At 42.6% G+C, this 20,790-nt stretch overlaps 1 protein-coding gene across 1 annotated transcript in view; it reads left to right on the top strand.

Moving 5' to 3' along the window:
* Nucleotides 1–122: 122 nt before the first annotated feature.
* The window catches only part of grin2ca (glutamate receptor, ionotropic, N-methyl D-aspartate 2Ca), an 81,149-nt gene continuing 60,481 nt past the window's right edge, over nucleotides 123–20,790 (top strand). Inside the window, exon 1 of the mRNA XM_024272203.2 lies at nucleotides 123–913. The gene's annotated coding sequence lies outside the window, so the exon portion shown is untranslated. The remainder of the gene's footprint in view (nucleotides 914–20,790) is intronic.

The following is a 20,790-nucleotide window of genomic DNA, read 5'->3' as shown; positions in this document are numbered from 1 at the left end:
CTGCAGAACAGGGGGGCAAACCCCTGACAGGAGGGGGGGGCAGGATGCTGCCATGACTGAACGGGACTGAAAGGACGGCTGGAGCTCCGGCAGCAGAGCGAGGGAGGAGGGAGCGCAGAGGAGGGAGGGAGGGGGCGCGAGGATAAATCCTTACTACATAATGATTAGAGCTCACAAGCCCTTCCTGTGACATGGAATGTAGGAGTCCGGATTACAGCGGGCCGGAGACGCCGAGCCCTGATGGACCGGGGGGGTGCAGGTGGGACAAGCAAGATTAAAAAAAGACCAGCAGGACAACAAGTGTAGCTGAGGCGGGAACAGGCAGGAAGGCGCTTTTTGTCCAAGATTCTCCAAACTCTGGCAGCTGACTCACATCTGCCCCCCCAGCCGGCCATCTGTCGCCGGACTCCGACAGCCCCATCCCGGGCTTCCTCGGAGTTTGATGGAGCGGCTGCATCGGAGGGGGGTCACCCTGCAGGATCAGTGACAGATGGGGCGGGAGGTGCGGACCCTCGGCATTGGAGTGATGGGGAGGGCGGCGAGCCGCTCCCGCTCCCACTTCAGATCCTGTTGTGAGGTTTTTCCTTCAGGTGCCCTTCTCCAGACAGCAGAGGATTACCTCCCCCCTCCAGAAGGAGCAGGCTCGCTCCTCCTAACGCCTGAAAGATCTCCTCTGACGGAGCCGTCTCAACTTCAGCTGTAATCTCTCACATTCCTGCTGCTCACCTCTTCCTGCTCCCTCCTCCTCTTTTTTGTAATGTGACCTTCTGCCAAAGTGCTGGAGAGCATCCCAGCGTCACTTCCACGGAAATAGACTCAAACAAGTGCAGGGAGACGGGAAGACAGAGGAGGAAAACAGCTGTTGCCCTGCAGAGGGGATGAGCGCTGACGAGCATGTGGATCGCCGACACAGGTAACAGCATCACCTTCACGCCTCGCTTTGAAGACCTGGGAGGCTGTGGTGGTCCGAGGGAGGTGTTGACAGGAGGTCCTGCCGGACTGTTGCTCTCAGCTCCGGCAGGACCATCAGAGGAGAACGATGCGTCATTGTAAAGAGTTTGAGACGAAAGCTTCAGTCAGGCTGAAAAGATGCTGCTTTTATTTTGAAGGAGGAGAGATTTTGAAAGTTTGACAGATCTCAAAGGGAAAAGTGTCACAGCTGCTGGTTTGTTTCAGATGAATGCAGGCGGGAAGCTGAACGAGGTTTCAAGCATCAAAAATGATGGAACGGTTCACGAGCGACTGGGTTTTTTTGTTCCTGAACAGATTTTTCTGTCAGGCTCCATTAAAGCTTCAAATCGAGCTTTTATGACCCTGATTAAACATTTGCAGATGATTTGTGAGGCGGCAGTGATGCCGCTGCTCACTGCTGGGGTTTAATCATGAAGTTCTTGTCAGCATGGACCCAAACACTGAATCCACAGAAGAGAATTATTCTGATATTCAAGGTTTTTTTGGAAAAAAGTTCCATGAAAAGCTGCTCTCAGTTTTCCAAAAACATCCTTCAGTGATTTCCTCTTTCATCAAATCCCTGTTTTCATAAGTTTCCTGGATTTTCCACTGAATAAATGTGGTGAATGGTGGGGGGGGACAGCAGTTAGGCAGGTGAAAAATGGCTGTTCATTATGTTATGCCAACCATATCCCGGTCTCAGTAATTGGATCTACGTGTGTGAGAGTAATTCCAGCATCCGCAGGGACGGCGGTGAGCGTGACACCGGGAGCCGGCTCGCTGCAATCCTACTGTAAAACAGGCATCTGCAGCCGGACGTCACAGTCGGGCAGAAGCTAATCAATAACAGCTGATGTATTCACAGATTGCACTTTTTTTACCGGCGTCCCTTACTCACCTTTCCTCACAAACAGTCAGGAGGAGGAGGAGACTGGAGGCTGAAACTGAGCCTGAAGCTGCCGGCTTCTACTTCCCGAATCATTCCAACGCGTCCATGAAATTATGACCAGCTGAAGACACTGAAACCACAGCTGTGACTGCGAGTCGCCAAAACGAGCAGCTCCGAGAGACGCAGGTTTTCAGGAAAACTCTTCATCCCTGAAAACAGAAGGACGGGAAAAAATAACCCGATGTTTATAGCAGAAATGAAGCAAACAAACGCGAATATGATTACCATCAATCTGATTACCATCAATCTGATTAACATCAATCTGATTAACATCAATCTGATTAACATCAATCTGATTACCATCAATCTGATTACCATCAATCTGATTACCATCAATCTGATTCTGGAGAGCCAGGTGATAACAGCCCACGGCAGAAACTAATGGTAGATGGGAAGGGGGGCAGAAACTGTTTGGCCATTTTCAAAAATGGTCTCTTAAACATCAACAAAAATAACGGGGGTGTGGTTAAAGGTGGATGTGGGCGTGGTCAAACAACGCTTGGCTAATGGTATCAAATGAAAAGCAATTGTAAGCAGATGTTTCCCAAATCCAATTAAAAACAGGACTGTACTGATTTAACATAAAGATTCTGGAAATGTAGGAGTTTCACAATAAAAGCCCCAAACTTCACAATGGTTTGATCAATTCCCCACAGTGGAAATGCATGAATGCAAAAAGTTTCTAAGAAATCTCTATCAGTCCCTCCCGGATTTCACCATGTTTCGATCCCAAAGATTAACAAATGCAACTAATTAACAATGAACCACTCATCCGTGAACACAGTCATGGGTGACGACGTATCTTTGTGAACATTTCTGACTCCTTTCTGGGAGCCGTGCTCTTTTTTATGAACTCTTCAGTTCTCTGTCTTTTTTTTATCTTCAAGCTGCTCGTGAACGGTTGTTACAAACGTGTTTGTGCTGAGCAAGCTGACAGTTAACAGTTGTGGGGGGGGGGGTGCTGAAAAGGTGCGGTTCTGAGGGGTCCGCTACTTTAACCGAGTATGAGGGAAAGACAGAGAGACTACATCACTCAACGAAAAGATTGCACTCCCTGCGATAATGCTGGTGTTAACGTTTTTTGCTAAATGTGGTCACTGAAAATGAGGAAGCTGTTTCCTGAAGATGATGTGGAATTTACTGTGATTCCTGAAGAGATTTGCTGAAAATGCAAAAGCTTTGTGCATGATGCTAAAAATTGCTACAGGATTTTAAGTTGCAGAATTTGCGGAAAGTGCACAAAGAATTTGAGGAATTTCTTGAAAAATCACGAAATTTGCGAAAATTACTTAAAATTCATGAAGGTATGTAATCAGAATTAGCCCTAAACCTCAGTAGGTGCCAAATTAGCCAAAAAAAGCTATAATCTTGCTAAAATACTACCTTAACTCCTACTTAGCCTAAAAATCCTCAGTAGGTGCCAAAATAACTAAAAAAAGAAAAAAGAAAGCAGTGACATCAGTGTAACAGAAAAATATCCGAGATGGGTTCTGTGATCCACTTGGTTTGTTGTGTATTCAGCATCATTTTATTTTTAAGCAAAAACGAGTTTGGGTCTTTATGGGTTAACTCAGGATTCGCCCAAAAAACCTCAATAGATGCTGAATCAGCCATAAACGTTAGCATGTTGCTAAAATATTGACTAAACTCAAAATTAGCGTCAAAAACCTCAGTAGCATCGATGTCCTTGACGTGCTGAACATTTTGACACCAAACCTGCATAATTTGCACAAATATAATAAATAATGCAAATATTTGAAGAATCACTGGAAAAAAATCCCCAAATTTGTGTAAAATTTCAAATTTGCTTAAAATGCAAAAATTTCACAAGTAAAGTCAAAGCGCGAATATCCTGAACATGTTGAAAGTGTTTAATTTAAGTTGCATACATTTGAAAATGTCTTATTCATTGCTAACAAAGCCTTCACACAAAAACAAGTAAAATCTGGAACCATTTCATTTTTATTGGTATTACAAAAGAAGGAAATGATTCCTTATAGAACCGTCTCCAGAACTCACCTGTGTAGACACCCGAGAATCCTCAGAACTGAACAGATCATTACTGACAGAAGAAACCAGATCAGCTCTCCAAAGTCCAGGACTTCCAACAACTTCATCTGAAATGAAAGCCAAACAATGTTGTTCATGGTGATGGTGCAGCACTTTATTGATGCACATGTCACAATAAGAAGAGTTGGAATATGAAAATGTGAAGTTTTTTTGTTTGTTTTAAAAAAAGACAACTTTTGTTGCAACATTGAACAAAAGCTGCTGCAACAATCATAAATATCTGCCGTGAAATCCTGTCTGGTCTCGTTTTAAAGCTGTTCTGCAGCATAAAAAAACAAGTTTCACATATTTACACACTGAACATTTATTTACATTTGTCAAATTTTCACGATCAGCTCTCTGCGGTTTCAAAGGATTTCAGATCTTCTGGGCCTCAAGTGTAGACCAGACGATCCAGTAGCTCCTGCTGAAGACCTCCGTAAACGACAGATCAAATGTACGTCATTTTCTGTTTCCAATCCACTAGAAGTGATAAGGCTCTAGTGAAGGTCAAACCTGGGACGGGAGTTAAACTGGACCCTTGGGGGGTTGGGGGATGTGGGGGATGTTCAGGTGTCCTAAAGAACCAGCTGAAGATGCGAGCTGCTCCTCTTCGTCGAGTTTACGGTTCAGACTCCAGCATATTTATATTCCTGCTGCAGCGGCGCTCCTCACACCTCCAGCGCCGACCGTCCCTCCGGAGAGGGAGGGCTGACATGCTGGGGGGGGCGTCTGCGCACTGAGGTGTCTGACAGACCTCAGTTTAGCATGTGGCTGCGTAAGGTTTCATAAATAAGCCTGGAGCGTGGGGGGAGGGGGGGTGTTAATGACATTTTTTGTGTCTAAACATTAATTTGACTCAGAGAGAGAAGTGATGTGGAGCCTCGGCTGAAGGCTACAGCGTGTAAACATCAGGATTTGGGGGTTCATAAGACCCCCCCCTCTCATGTCCACTCACATTTCAGCCCCCCCTCCCCCGTCCGAGGTTGGCTCTCAAACGAGCCAAAAAGGTCATCCGAGTCACAAAGACGCCTCCAAAAAGACACACTGGCAGCAAAGACTTTGAGGAAATGATTGAAAAAACCCAAAAGACGAGTTTCAGACGTTTTCACATCTCTGGATCGGATTTATTCTGCATGGGGGGATCAATACGTCATCTGCAGAGAGGAAAATGACACGCTCTGATTGTTCCTGCTGAGGGATTTGAACCGTTTCCACTTTTAAACGTTCAAGCAAACCTCAATGTTTAAAGGAATCTGATGTTTAACTGAATCTCCACACGCCTCAGATTATGACGGACACACAGAACATTTATGTTCTAATCTGTCTGATAAATCCAGATTACTGACAAATGATCGGCAAAATCCCGGGTTTTTAGGAATTTCATTGAAGAGCAAATGGTACAACAGATTATAATCCAACTACTATGAACAAAATGAAGGCAAGCGAACAATCTAGTCGTTTTATAAAAGAACAAATCAAACATCGTCTCCTACGAACAAAAAGGTTCAAACAGATTTCTGAAGGAGCTTGACCAAAACTGTCCAAATCTCTGAGATCTTCAGCGCTCTCCATGATCCTCAGATCACAAACATAATCCAGAGTTTTGTTCCTCAGAGTCAAACCTGCATCGTTTCTGAAGTGTCTGCAAAGACAGCAGGAAGCAGCAAACGCTCAGAAGAGCTTCTGAGAACGTGAGTCCATCCGAAAATGATTTCTTCAAAATCCAACATGAATCATTTTTAAAAGAAACCTAAGAGGATTGTTGGGATCTTTCTGAGTCTGAGATGTATTCAGACTAGAAAAATGACTAGTTCTGGACCGATTCTGCTTAATTTGGTCCTAAACCTTGTATTTGGCCTGTATTCAAACTGGGATCTATTGGAGAATTCTGTTCCGGACCAAAGCTTGTAAACAGAACAATGTGACTAAAGATCTCTTCAGTCATTGGCCAACAGATTTGGGGGCGGGTCGAAACATAAAGAGACAGATGACAGAGACAGACTTGTCAAGATAGGTGACTTATTCTATGGTGGCCACGAACTGCCATCGCAGAAAAAAACAGAAAACGAAACAGCAAACATAAAAAAGTATCTGCAAGCAGAAAGAAATGATACAAACAAGAAAGCTACGATGGAAGTCGATTATCAGGGATTGTTTTTGTTGACGGTCAAACCGGAAGTGGACCGGCAGTGTGAATCTGAAAAGAGTCGAGAAAGTAAGTGAAGATATTCAATGTCACCAATTAAGAATGTTATCTATTTAGACCATCTAGCCTCAGGTTTGAAGGTAAATCGGATGATGCCGGTTTGTTGTTAGCTTCTGCTAACACAAAGAAACATCATAGTATTCAGACAGTCCACTTTTTATTTTTGCTGAAATCTCTTTTTTGTTTGTAGACATTTGTTTCATCAATTTCCTTTTTTGTTTGCCTTTACTTTTCTTTTTTTTATTGCAATGGCAGTTCTCGGCCACCGTACTTATTCAAACCTTTTATTTCACTGATCAATTCTGAGTGTTTGTATCAACATCAGATTCAACACTTTTCACTACTGCTTTGGTGGAGGAATGCTGCAAGGCACTTACCGAGGATGCCAAGAAGTGTTTGTGACATAAAGATTGTGGGGAAAACAGTGAGAATCAATGTGTATCAGGTTCAACGTTGTTTTTATGAGCCTGCATTCATCTGATCACATTTCAAGGAGCTGCTGTTGCATCGTTTCACCACGTCTGTCTGCTAATGGCCGGCTACGGTGACCGTTTTGGTTCAGTTATTTCGCTTCTGGAACGGATCGTATTCAGACTGAGGAATCTCATAGTGAACCAAAGCTCAGTCCGACTGAAAACAAACCGAGACCACCTCCTAAGATGGGTCAGGCAGCGGTTCTGGTCCTGAACCAGAGTCTGCTTGCTTGTTCTGGATTATTGGGGGAAACGAACTCTGGTTCACTTTAACTGGACCAAATGTGTCCAGTCTGAATACGACCTGAATATTATTTTTTACAAGTCTTCAGAAAATCTGGTTGGATGTGAAGAAGCTCCAACATGGAGATCTGCTGGCATTTGAGCTGCAAAGAGGTTTTTTTTTAACTTGTTTTTAGTACCATATTTTCCAGAGTATAAGTTTTTTCATAGTTTAGGAGTGCGACTTATATGCAGAAGCATCTTTTTTGTGTGTTTTTTTAAGCATAAATAGGCTTACTTATTTGTTATTTTCCAAGTAAACACTGGTAGCGCTTTAGCTGTTGTTTTCTCTAACAACCAGTAGAGGGCGCTGCGTCTGAGTATTTTTACTGACAGAAGTATCAGCTTCTGAGTATCCGTGTTTGATACTGACAGCAGAAGAAGAAGATGTGTCGTCCAAAACAAACATGGATGAGAATCTGTTTTCCTCAAACTTTGATATATTTCTTATACAGATGAAAAGATTAACATTATTTATTTATTTTTTTAATTTTAGCTACGCTGGGCTTGGCGGATTCATTCTGAAACGTCAGACTTTTCTCCTAAAAGTTTGACTTATACTCCAGAACGACTTATAAACTGTTTTCTTTGTCTTGATTAGACATTTTTAGCTCTAGTGACTTATACTCCATAGAATACGGTAGTTGCAGCTTTTTCTTGCGGCTCCTCGTCTTTCTTTAAAATAGTTCAACTTTTTAAAATATGAGTTTCATTTAACCTTTACCTCCATCTGCTTCTTTGCTCGTGCCTTTTGGTCGTGGAGGTCATCTGACCCTGAAGCTGCTTTGGTCAACGTTTTTGTGTTAATCTTTAATGAGTTAAGATCCCTTTCTGGGTGAATGTCTGCTGGTGTTCTGCATCCTGACGTGTCATTCCGCCCACCTGGTAGGTGGAGCTAATGATCTTGATCAGCACCTGCCAGGTATTTAAGCCAGAGGAGGCCGTCAACCAGGAGGCAGGCGGAGAAGCAGGTCTTTGAGTTGCTCTGTTTGGTTCTCTTTCCCCCCTTTATTTGATCAGCAGTCTTCTACTGCTGGGGTTTGTTATTTTAGTTTGGGGTTGGATCTTGGCAGTCTGTATTTAAAGGTTTGCTTTGTTCCTTTTTGTTGGTTGGATCTTATTGGGCAGCCAGCGAGTTACTGACTCTGAGGGTGGCTGGGCCAGCAGTCTCCATGACTTATTTTCTGTTTGGCCAAAGTTCTAATCTCTTTGTTATGAATTTCTATTTTTTAACCAGCACAATCATTTCTTTTTTGCTTTACAGGATACAGTTTCTTTTTGTCATTAAACTGTGTTCCTCGTGTTCTTGGTGTCCGGTTTCATATGTTCTGGTCCCCGTTTGGGTCTTCCCCCTCGCCTGAGGCCGGTGTGCCTATGGGGGCCGTAACAGTGAATGTAAGAATATAAACTTAAAATAAATCAGCTAACATTGTGATGTTTCTGTGAAAGTTAAACTATTTTGACCCTCTTTTTAATGATTAAAAATCCTTCAAACTGGGCCTGTTGTATTTCAGAGTCTCCTCTACAAAACAATAGTTTGTTTCATTTCCAGCTGTGGTTCAAACATGCAGGCGGAGACTAAAGGGATGAAGGCCTGACAGCGACGTAAAGCCACAGACACATACAGATTATGAACAAAGTGGTATGCTCATATGTGGATTAGAGCGTGTGTGTGTGTACATGAGTGTGCATGTCAGAGGTCGGCTGCATGTGTGACAGCTGGATCGGCGGGGGTTTCTGCGGTTTCAGCTTAACCGGGGTCTTATCTGCGCTTTACGTTGGGCCGCACACGCGCCCGAGGGCCGGACCGTCGAGGCTTACAGCCAGGTCGGGCGGTCCGGGTCGCAGCAGAACCACTGACCTGAATCACGGCAGACGTTTGGGGCTCTAAAATCTTTATTCTGATGGAACAAGAAACAGAGCAACCGAAATCCATGTTTTCGTCAGAACCCTTTTCTGGGTTTGGGTCATAGAGACAGCGCCTCAGAAAGGATTCAGGTCATTGACGGGGATCAGCTGTTGCAGGAAATGACTTTAAAGTCCCTCTCCCATCATCTTCTGATCTGTCCTTGTTACAGCTTTTTTACCAGCAATGGTTGGTACTTTAAAAGATATCGGTCCTCTTTCTTTGTTTACACCTTTGGGTAGCAGTCCCAGTACAAAGGTTTGGGGGTCTATTATGTAGCCCAGTATACCTTCAATTATTTTAATTACACTTTCCCAGAATATCTCTAGCTAAACAAAGCCAAAAGACCATGGGAGTGGTTAGCATGTACGCGTCCATTCTGTCTCCGGATATATTTTCCTGGCAGTTTGGTAACAATCTGTAGTGTTGTGAAGAATCTGAGGATTGCTTTCCATCCGGATTCCTTCCATCTGCTCGTTCTGGTTGACGTTTGTTGTGTTTCCCATTTTGATTTGGCTGACAGAGTTATCGTTTTGGCTCTGTAGCCCCTTAAAAAGTCTGGAAACACTCTTGTTTGGTTCATATTTTGATCTATTTTCAAAGCGTTACCAGAATGATGCAGTTTTTTCATTTTCTAGGACATAGTTTCTGCAGAGCGGCAGAAGTTCATTGGAAATTCACCTCTGAGTTGTGGGCGGGACTGTCTGGAATAACCCCGCCCCCACTTTCCCTTCCTGTTGCTGAGAGCACTCACAACTATTGTCCTCTCTAGCTCACAACCGTAAGCTAATATTAGCGGAGCAACAAAAATGGCGACCAATATCAGAGCTACGCAGCCTACAATATTGATCCAGATTCTGGGGAAAACAAAGACGTTCATGGATCTATGGGCGCATCAGAATAGGGCGGAGCACATTTTCTATGTCACAAATACGATCTGCTCAAAAATTCAACTCTATGGTTAATTTCCTTTATCTATGTCCATCATCATCAGAAAAAAGCCACCAGAACATGTGAAAAAAACCCTATTTTAATTGGAGTGAGTCTTTAAGGGAAGTGACATCACAGAACTCAACAGTCTACTTTTGAAGCGGACGAGGAAAAGTTTCCTCTACCTGGATGTCTGAGCTCCGCCTACCATCTCACAGCTGTGGGGATCCGATGACCCTGGAAGCGGGTCCCAAATGTGATTTCCACTGAGATTACAACCTTAGAAATCATCTGCGACGCATCAAACACCAGAACAACCAGAAGACAAAATAACCATCTCACCAGGTCAGCTGCCACATTAACGCAAGAGATTCTGGCCACACAGAAAATCAATGTCCGGAAGTCCCTCCCCCTGTGGGTCTGTTTGACGTGTCTTTATGGATACAGACTTTTGATGGTTGATTGCATTGTCCATGAATTATTTTTTTTGCTTGATTGCTTGAAATAAACATATTTTCAGGAGTATATTTTTTCATAGTTCTGGGGTGCGACTTATACTCAGGAGAGACTGATTTGTGTGTTTGTTTAGACATCAAAAGGGTTATATATTTGTTATTTTTCCAGTAAACATCAGTTGTTATTTAGCTGTCATTTCCTCTAACAACCGCTAGAGGGCGCTGCATCTGAGTATTTTTACTGACAGAAGAAGAAGAGTTGTTGTCCAAAACAAACTTTAAAGAGAATCTGATTCTTTACCTCTTAAACTTATTTTTCTTATAGATCAAAATATTAGTGTTGTTTTATTTAAGTATTTTTAGTTATTCTAGGTTTGGAAGATTTTACTGAACGTCACACTTTTCTTCTAAAAGTGTGATTTATACTCCAGAAAAGTATTTAAGGATATCAGTATCATTTCTGAAAGGGTTTCCACTTCCGTCCAGAGATCGTTTCCGGCGCCATCTTGTATGTGACCAGAGGCCCCTCCATTTAGGTGTGACTGACGTCCCATACCACTGTAGCGCCACCACCATTCTGAACTGTTAAGATACAGTGGTATTCATCATATACGAGATACAAAAACACTCAACATAGATAACATTATTTGGTATTTAGATCATGTTTTTGATTTTCTTCCAAAAAGTTACAAAATTCTGAAAAAATCAGTTTGAAGAATAAAATGTGTTTCTGGAGAACTGATGGCAGAACGTTTAATTAATTCCTTCAGGGTTTCATTTTAAGAGAAAATGATAAACAGGACAGGGATAAAAAAAATCCACATAAAAGTCTTTAAGAATCAATAAGGATGCTTGTCTCCAGATCCTTTAAGAAGAGCAGAATGAAGCCCGACTGGCTGGAGGGGACGTGTAAAGACGAGATGTCAGCTGATGGCGTAAACCAGGATCCCACACTTCCACTGCCCTAAATCCAAACATCACAGCAGCCCGGCGTGCGACATGAAGACTCCTCTCACATGCTGATGAAGGAGCTTTAGCTGGACGGGTTTTCAAAGACTGAAGTGCAATAAAGCCGGAGCAGATAGCTGCAGGTCCTCTGTGGCATTTAAAACCTGCTCATCAGGGCTCTGCTCAAACACATTCAATAAATCCAGCTGCCCAGTTCAGCTCCAGCCTTCCTGGATAATATAATCCTTTAATGCACAGAAATATCATCGCTCCTTTCATTTAGTCCCACGGCAGCATGGGAATATTTATGTGAAACCCGTTTTGCATTCATCTCCTCTCCAAGGTCATCATACGCGTCCGTAAAGATGGAGGATTTATTGAGATCTCACACGGACGGATGGCACGTCAGCAGAGTTCATGCCTTAACTGTGCCTGCAGCCCTACAGCAGAAGTGTGCGACAGAAGCGGCGGCGTCTGAGCGCGCCCGACGTCCACTGTCTCCAGGGGTCAGCAGAGGCGGATAAATCACCGGCGGTTTGTGGGTTTTACTCTGGGCGCTCCTCGCCGCGATGCGCTGCCAGACACGGTTTCTTACGGCAGACTTCCATCCATCATCCTCATCACAGAGCTGTGAATCATTGGACAGGTTTAGGGACCCGGGGATGGGGGGGCACACCGGCTGTGAAGAGCCAGACGTTACAGGAATTCTGATCCAGAGTGTGGAATCTGGCAGACGGTTCCAAGGACGGTACCAACTTCTGAGAGAAGCAAGAACCTTTTAGAACCAGAGAAAACTGGAAACACATTCAATCCATTGTCTGTTGACCTTTGATAGAGTTGGATCTGAATGATTTTAACTTCTCTAACCTTCTTGCCTGATGCCGTGTACAGCTGAAGACACTGGAGCCGAGCCCCAGCTGAAATCTGAGGAGCTGACAGAGTGCAGCTACTCGATGAAACTAGCGGCAGGATCAGCTTAAAGTGATCGGAAAAACAGATGAAAAACTTGAAAATTTACTGAAAAAAAGCAAAATAATAAAAAAAAAAGTTTAGAAAAAAAATCTGAAAGCTAAAAATAAATCTTGAAAATTTGAAGAAAAAAAAAGAACATTTGACTTTGTTTTATTTGGAAAAGAAATAGGAGAAATTTGAAATAAATCTTGAAAATTTGGGGAAAAAAATAGTGAAAACTGAAAAACTATAAATGTAAAAATTACCAATTGAAAAATAATTTGAGCTTTGAGCTCATTGGCCACCATGACATGTTTCCCATGGGGTGACAGAGAGGACTCCTCACTACACATTTTCTACAGATGAATGATTTTAACCTTTTCTCTCATTTTTAACTCTCACCTTTCAAGCTTTCATAGAAAACAAGTCTAGCATTAGGATGAAAACAAGGATCTAATCACCATGAAGACATCAAACTTAAGATTTTCAAAAAACTTTTTTTTTTTCAATTTTAAAGACTTATTTCAAGTTTTAAGTTTCTAACCTTTTATTAAATTAAAAAAAATCTGTTTTTTTCGTTCACTTTAAGCTGATCCTGATTTGAGCCCATTCTCCTGAACTGTGACGTTAGTGATGGTTCTTGTTTCTGTTCTTTCCCCCTACCGTCTGAGCTAAAGATCTAAATAAAACTAGGGCCCGAAAAAATTCAAAGGAAAGGGACGAGGGAGAGCGCTTCAGGCCGGAGTGGAGACTTTTGGAAAGTCAAAACTGTGCCTTTTGTGACAATTACACCAATTCCATAAAGGAAAAACGCAAACTTAGAGAAATTCTGCGTTCATGTGGTGTTTGAGTTATCAGAGAATTAACTGTCCAACTCAGGAAACACACAAGAACGTCAGAAAAACAGGAAATGTTCCAACGCCACGTGAACAAAGGTTAATGGATTTGTAGTGCATCATCAGCACACCAGAAATACAGTTGAAATAAAACATTAATAGTTTTCTGGGCCAGTTTACATAGCTTGAAGTGCCGCATGTGGCCCCCAGGCCGTAGTTTACCCCCCACCCCCCGGATTAGGTCATCATCTAATGTAATATTTAAGAAAAGGAGAACAAAGAGAGGTGTAGTCATTACTGTTCTGTTGAATCATTTGAATGGTCGTTTACAGACATCCTAAATCAGCTGCTGATTGTAGGACAATGTTGACAGAGGAATTAAAGGCTTTAATCCCGGTTTTCATGGACAAAGTGGACATTGAGATGCTTCCAGTCTCAACATTTCAACAGCAGACACTGGTGGAAAACAGGAAACCGAGGAAAGAAAGCAACAACCACTTTCCAAAGACCTGGACGACCATCAGCTCGCTCAAATGTCGGCCGACGTCATCAGGAAAACATCAAAGGTAGCAGTTCAAATCCATCACCTGATCATCCACAAATGAAGACCTGGAGAGGCTCTCAAGCACAACTGGAGGGACGGATGGATGAAGATCCTTCTTTGTGACAGACTCTCAAATAAAACCACTTTCAAGGTTCATCTTCAAGATTTTGATTCTTCTGGTTTTGACTATATTCCCAACTCAAACGAATGGGTTTTCCCATTGCAGAGCTCAGTCAAAGTGTGGGGCAAGAACCATCAGATCTAGACTTTCCAATGAGCAGACCTACTGAACCCTGGGAAAACCTTTGAGACCCAAGAAGATCTGATCCAAAGAAAAACCTGATCTGTGGCTGAAAGTAACCAAACAGCCGTTGGAACGACAGATGGAGACGATATTTAGTCCTGTGAGGGGGTGAGTTGGAGTGACATCTTCAGCTCTTTCAACTATTTTGGTTTCAAAACATTCTGTTCTTTATGTAATCTTGAATGTGTTCATTTAACCAGGACATTAATCTGTATTAAATCACAGAAATTGGAAAGGAAATGCGTCCAATCACTTTACAAGTTGGGTGTTCTTTCAGAAGAAAAATAGGAATACCTCCATCGGTCCCAAGGAGTTAGCTGAAAGAAACGCAAAAACAGCTGCAGGAGAAAATATGTGAACCCTTTGGAATTACATGGTTTACTGCATAAACTGGACACCCGATTGTGTTTAATAAAAGCATAAATTGGTGTGATTTAAGCCGGTATGGCTGTGATGTAGAGTGAGATTAAAAAAGACATTCCTAAAGGGTTCACAAACTTTCTCTTTCAACCGTAGGACAAAAATAAAATATATAACTCCTGACATGACAAATCAATGCAAATTTAAAGTAAACACAGTTATAAAGATGCCTGAAGAATTCTCCAAAGTGTGTTTGGCTGCAGAGATGATCAGTTCTGCAGAGAGAAGGTTCTTCATGTAGTTCCCAGTGTTCCTGGATGCTGACCATCTCTGGTCTTCTGTTAAGGATCCAGATCTCCTCACTGCAGTCCACGTCCGGCTTCTGTTCTCCGCTTCGTCATTCGTGAGCTTAACAATCGAGTCCTCTGAGAACTTCGGCAGAAAACAGCCCTCTGAAGTCTGCGGAGTAGAAGTGTGAAGACAAAGGGTCACAACAGTCCCCTGAGGGCCCCCACCCAGCACCTCAGGACCTCAGACAGTCCCTGGCTCTCACAGAATAGGCAGTGGATGTGCTGCTTACCCATAAGCCCCACTCTGTTCTTTTAACTCTGATTCATGGCGTTTACATTTTATGCTGTTCCATGCCGTTTGACTTTTGATAAAGAAGCTGTGGTTCCAACTGTTCTGTCAAATCCAGCTCAAACCAAGAAGTAAAACGGGATCTTGTTGCTTGCAGAGCAAAACCAAAGTCCAGGATCTTCTCAGAAAGACCAGAGTCGACTTCAGTTTGTCCAGTTTGTTCCTTAAAGCTCTGAGATGATGTTAGAGAACGATGACGCAGAGATGATGCTACCACCCTGATGGTGATGCAGTGAGTGAACAGCAGCGGATCCACACCTCATATTCAGTTGATCCAGGATCTGTGTAAGTCTCCATGAGGTCTTTGTGACTAGAACCACACAGGAAGTCCTCCAGAGCTTTGATCCCACCCTTACCTGTAAGCTCCGGTTAAAAACGTGCTCCACAGTTCTCCACAGGACTTGAGGTGACACAAGATGTCATCAAGTCCACCTGCTTTCCTTGTCTTTGACCTTCTCCCACCTGGGCTGCAGTGTCTGTATAGACTGCTCTCGTCTTCACCTTCATGACAGACGTGGTTTGTTTGGAAACACCACATTGTCCTTCAGAAGCAGTCATTGATGGAGTCTATAATGATGACGATGATGATAATGATGTCCTCTCCGTGGGGTTAAGGAGCTCCAGCGATGTTGAGCAGTCTCTCAGGTGTGTGCCCTGAACAGACTGCAGGACGACAACGTCGGCTTCTCTCAGGGGAAGACAGAACGACCCACCGTCTGTTTGGCATCAGGCCATTTGACACTCAAGCTGAACCAGAGACGACAGATCATCATGTTAACACACTGATGACGTCTCTTTCCATACAAGGTCATCTAGACACTACCATTGACTGTATCTGAAAACTGGACTGAGTGAGTGTGACATCATCCATAGAAATTGGTCCTACCAAATGAAGTCAATTCAGTCACCATTTTTTGCAATATGGATGCCTCCATGTTGGAGCCAGATGTCATTTGGGTCATCATTTCTATGGCAACCACCCTTACCAATCAGGAGTGAGCTTTTTGAAAGGCCACACCCCTATCACTTGAAAGCATAGACACGAAATCTGTGAAACGTTTGGAACATTGGATGTGAGGCCAGCAGGTTCCGCCTACTTTTACTTAGGCATTTGATTGGTCAGTTTATAGCTTGAATAACTTGACTGTGGACCTCGCCTCCGGCTCGCGTTGGCCGTGGACCTCGCCTCTGGCTCGCCTTCACCGTGGACCTCGCCTCTGGCTCGCCTTCACCGTGGACCTCGCCTCTGGCTCATATTGGCCATGGACCTCCCCTCCGGCTCGTCTTGGCCGTGGACCTTGTCTCCGGCTCGTCTCACATCTCGGAGTTGAAGAGATTCCGAGAAGGATGCCCAGTTTAGCTTAGTCTGTTTAGTTATCATCTGTTATTTATATTTTACTGCAAACAAAGAGTGATTCTGCTAAAAAAGAAAGCTGGTCATGACCCTGAAGAAAAGCAAGTGACGGAGACCTTGAGGACCTCTAAGCGATTTAGCACCGCTCTTAGAGCTGGTGGAAGAGATCAGATGACTTTGAGTCCAGAACAAGCAACATGACCACAGTTTCTGGAGATACGAGTGGATGAGGAGAAACAGAAAGCCGGGATGAATAATTTAATCCTCACTGGATTACAGGTCAAACCCCAGGCAAAGTCAAGGGCCAACGTAGCTAGCATTGCTAAAAGAGCATGCTAGCACGGCTTCTGGTTCTGATGAGAAATTCTTTGAGGATGTTGAACATGAATTGGAATAATTTCTCAAGTCTAAAGGGGTTTCCCTGGATCTAAATACCATCGATATCTGCCACCCACTTCCCAGGAGAGAGAGGACAAATAAACCACCGATCACGAAACACAAGCTAACTCTGATGCAGCGAAGGGAAAACCTGACAGGATCTGCTGTTTATCTGAATGACCATCGGACCAGAAGGAATTCTGAGATTGCTGAACAAGCCAGGATCCTCAAGGAGAGTAAGACACTTCAAAACTCTTGAGTAACAGGCAGCAGGACCTTTGTTAAACCACAAGATCCACTGAACAGACTAAAGTTCTGGTTGTCAACAACGTGAAAGACTGAAGAAATTGAAAATGCAGCAAAATACGGTAGTTGCAGCTTTTTCTTGCGGCTCCTCGTCTTTCTTTAAAATAATTCAACTTTTTAAAATATTAGTTTCATTTAACCTTTACCTCCATCTGCTTCTTTGCTCGTGCCTTTTTGTCGTGGAGGTCATCTGACCCTGAAGCTGCTTTGGTCAACGAAGCTGCATTGAAAATGCAGTAAAAAGTGAAAGAGTCCAATTTAATGGCGCCTGAGATCCACTGCTATCTCTAAAATCATCTGTGACCTTGATCTTCATCCATGAGTTCGGACCTGCTCACAACTTTACCTCAGCTTTCCGCTGCAGAAGGACACAGACCTTCACAAACGCGTCTGCAGACTTTAGAGCAAAGAGGACTTATAAACTGTTAAAGCCAGAAGAACGACTGTCAAACAGAAGAATGAACCAACCTTGCACAATCTGCAGAATATAAACATTTTTATTTAAAATAATAAAATAAAATAAAATAATATGAATAATAATAAAAGAATCAGAAGTACTAAATCAACTACTGATGAAGATTAAAGTAATTAGTCTCCATCACTCCACTGATTCCCAAAACGTGATTTATAATAATTATTTTTCTGATGACAAATAATCTGCACATGTTTGAGAATTAATTTGTATTTGATGATATCTGAAATACAGTTATGTGTATTTGCATAATCATTATGTACTTAATCTTTGTCATGTGATTCATTGATACTTAAACGTTCTTAATGACCTGAATCTGTGTTGGTAAAGTATTTATTTGATCGGAAACTAACATCTGGATAATGATAAATCAGGTACAGAAAATGGAAAATTGGGATTATATAAACTCTCTTCCTCCCTTTCAAACAATCTGTTGAACTTGTGACAATCTTAGGAGTTAATAGTTTTGTCTCCTGTTCCAAATACAAAAGAAAATGTTTATTTACAGGTATGAGTAATATTTGCATTAATTACTTGGTGAATGTGTGAGCACTTTCCAATCAAATTTACGCTAAATTATCCTATGTTCAAATGTTTTGGTATGAATATCTTGTTTGTGTTATTATTGCTATGATTGCTTGAAATAAATAATTTTCCATTCCAATAAAAAATATAGAGAAATGCAATTTTAGGAATAATTTTCTTTACAAATGTCCATCATGAGAAAAATGCCACAGGAACATGTTAAAAACACTAAAAATACAGTTTTCATTGGAGTGGATCCTCTATCTGCTTTATAAATAAAAAAAAGTGAAGAAAATGATGCAGCAGCTAAAACAAAATCTGCAAAAAGATTTGTGTCCAAATCCTTTCATGAAGTCAAAGAAAGTCGTCTCTTAAACACCGTCAGACTGAAGGTTCTGCAGCAGCGAGTTCAGGCTCAGAAAAGTAAAGGAGCGGTTCGGTTCTGTCGGTCTCTGTCCCGGTTCTGCCGGTTTCAGGTTAACTTTGCTCCCAACACATTCCAAAGGTCAGACGAGGATAACAGGGATGACAGAGATGCAGCTTTATTTATGATCTGGATTAAGTGCAGCGGGTTTAATCTGATGCCAAACGATCGGTCCGGATCTGCAGCCGGGAGCTGACAGACGAGCCGGGGAAAACAAAAGAAACGGTTTTACTGTCGAGGCTGTGAAATAATTAAACCAGCAAAAGGTTTGATGGACATGTGGAGCAGCTGTAAGATTTTAAGCATTTCATAAAGAAAATGACTGAATTATTTTCATTTCTATCCTCGTTTTGGCTGATTTAACTTCTTAGAAAGAGAAAATATTGAATATTAATATCCACAGAAACATTTACAGCTTGTTTTCTTTTACGAGCACCATTACATATTCCCTCTTCAGCTATGAAACTAAATTATGTGAGTAAACTAGAGCATCTCCACAGATTATACAGCAGTAAAACCAGCGACAAACTGCACAGCTGAGGCCTGATTGGTCAGGAAGTTACTTGGATCAAAATGATCATTATTTTAAGCTTCATGGCTACACTAATGGTAGAAGACAAAAAAAGGTTTTACATATTACTGGAAAATTATCTCACCTTTGGACAGATGATTTTATAAATAAATTCTTAGCTAATTAACCAATCAGAACGTTTTGAGACAAACACATTTACAAAATCTTCAATTGATAAAAAAATTCTCCCTTTAATTTGTGGGTTAGAAACATTTGTTTTATATATTTTGGAGAAGATTCTTTGAATTGTCGAAATCATCAGATCTGCTGCAGCAGATGAGGAAACAGTTTTCTGATTTTTATTTTTTCCCTGCAGGTCAGCTGCCGTTTCAGGCGGCTCTACGTCAGCTTCAGTGACTGACGTGACTTTTAGTCGCAGCTCTCCTGCAGCTCCCGCCGCTGCTGAAGTCAGCTGCAGGCGCACTCCGACACACCTGACCATTTTTAGACTCACGAGTCAAACCTGTTTCTCTAGCACTCCAGAGAAGTCAAAGGATTAGTGATCAGTTAATCATTAATACATGTTTGGTTCCTGAAATAAAACTAAAAATCTGCTCATTTGGATCAAACTCATGAATCCTCAGATTAGTTCAATGGATCAGGATGATCCTGGATTGGGAATTTTCCTGCATTCAGGTGAAAGGAGAAATGGAAAATAGGTGGAAGGAAATCCAACCCTCACTCTTGGAAATGGTTGAAGTCAGTGATGATGCAGACATTCCTGCAGCTTCAAAAGACAGAGGAAGAGTTTTACAGCACATTAGAAAAGATGACCACAAACCTAACCCCCCCTCACCCCCAGATTTGGAAACTGTTTCCAGTAGAAGTCCCACTAGAGGGAGATAAACGCATCCGGATTGATCCTTAATCAAAGGGCGAGAGCCTCAAAGTTCAGAAGCATGACACCAGTCGTCCTCTCCTCGTTCTCTGTGCTTTTCCTTCACTTGCAGAAATAGACATAAAAATATGTTTAGAAAATGAGAACGAGGCGCTGTAACCTGCCAACGCGACACCAGCCCTGCCAGGAGCTGTTATCTGAACATGTGCTGCCGTCAGGCTCTAATTCCTGCTCAAAAACCTTCTGTCAACATCTTTGCTTACAGAACAAATATGAGGCTCGGTGCTGGTTCTGCTCACACCTGCTTTAGTCGCTTGGTACCTGTGAATAGTGCTGGGCAACACGGAAAAAACAGTTTATCTCAATAATGATATATATCGAGATATACTACAATAAAGTATATTTTCAATCATTAAAAAAAAAACGTTAAAAATATACTTTGCCTCACCTGGAGTGGAAGTTCACCTGAACTCTCATTCCCAAGTCGTCACATGTTGACGTTTGGTTAAGGACTCGTCCTCGTCACTTTTTGATGTTTTGTCCCCAACTCCTCACTTTTTGATGTGCTGGTGTGACATTATGGGGTCCAGATGACCCAAGCCGTACATTGACATGTTATCCATCCCATGACAAATGCGGATGAAGGCGGACAGGATTTTATGTCCGCCACAGACACCAGTGAAAATCAAAAGTCCTTGATAAAAAAACGTTCAGTGTGCCGTCTTGTGGGGTCCAGATGACCCCACTCCCAACATCAAAATACCTGAGATAGGACAAGAGTTAAATCAGGGGTCTGGGCGTTTTGTTGGACGTAGTACCGGATGTGGACCGGTCCTCTGGACGCGGGTGGTACCGGTACCCTAACCCGGTCAGTAAATCGGTACCCAGCGAACGTTTCAATGAGGGCCCCATATGGTTTATCATTGGGCTGAAATGGTGGGTTTGTCCGCGGGTCCATGGTGGCCCCACCTGTGTTTGCCCACACTGGCCTGAGTGGGGACTCAGTGGTCTGACTCGGTGGGTTAGTGGAGCTCGCTAACTTGCTACACTGTCCGCCAGGTAGCTTGTTCGCTCATATGCTTTCCATTGGGCGGCTGGTTAGCCCAAAGGTAAACCATATGGGGCCCACATTGAAA

This window comes from Oryzias melastigma, linkage group LG8 (genome assembly GCF_002922805.2).
Source record: "Oryzias melastigma strain HK-1 linkage group LG8, ASM292280v2, whole genome shotgun sequence".
Lineage (NCBI taxonomy): Eukaryota > Metazoa > Chordata > Actinopteri > Beloniformes > Adrianichthyidae > Oryzias > Oryzias melastigma.
The sequence above is the reverse complement of the archived record's forward strand: the minus strand, read 5'-3'. Positions and strand labels throughout refer to the sequence as shown.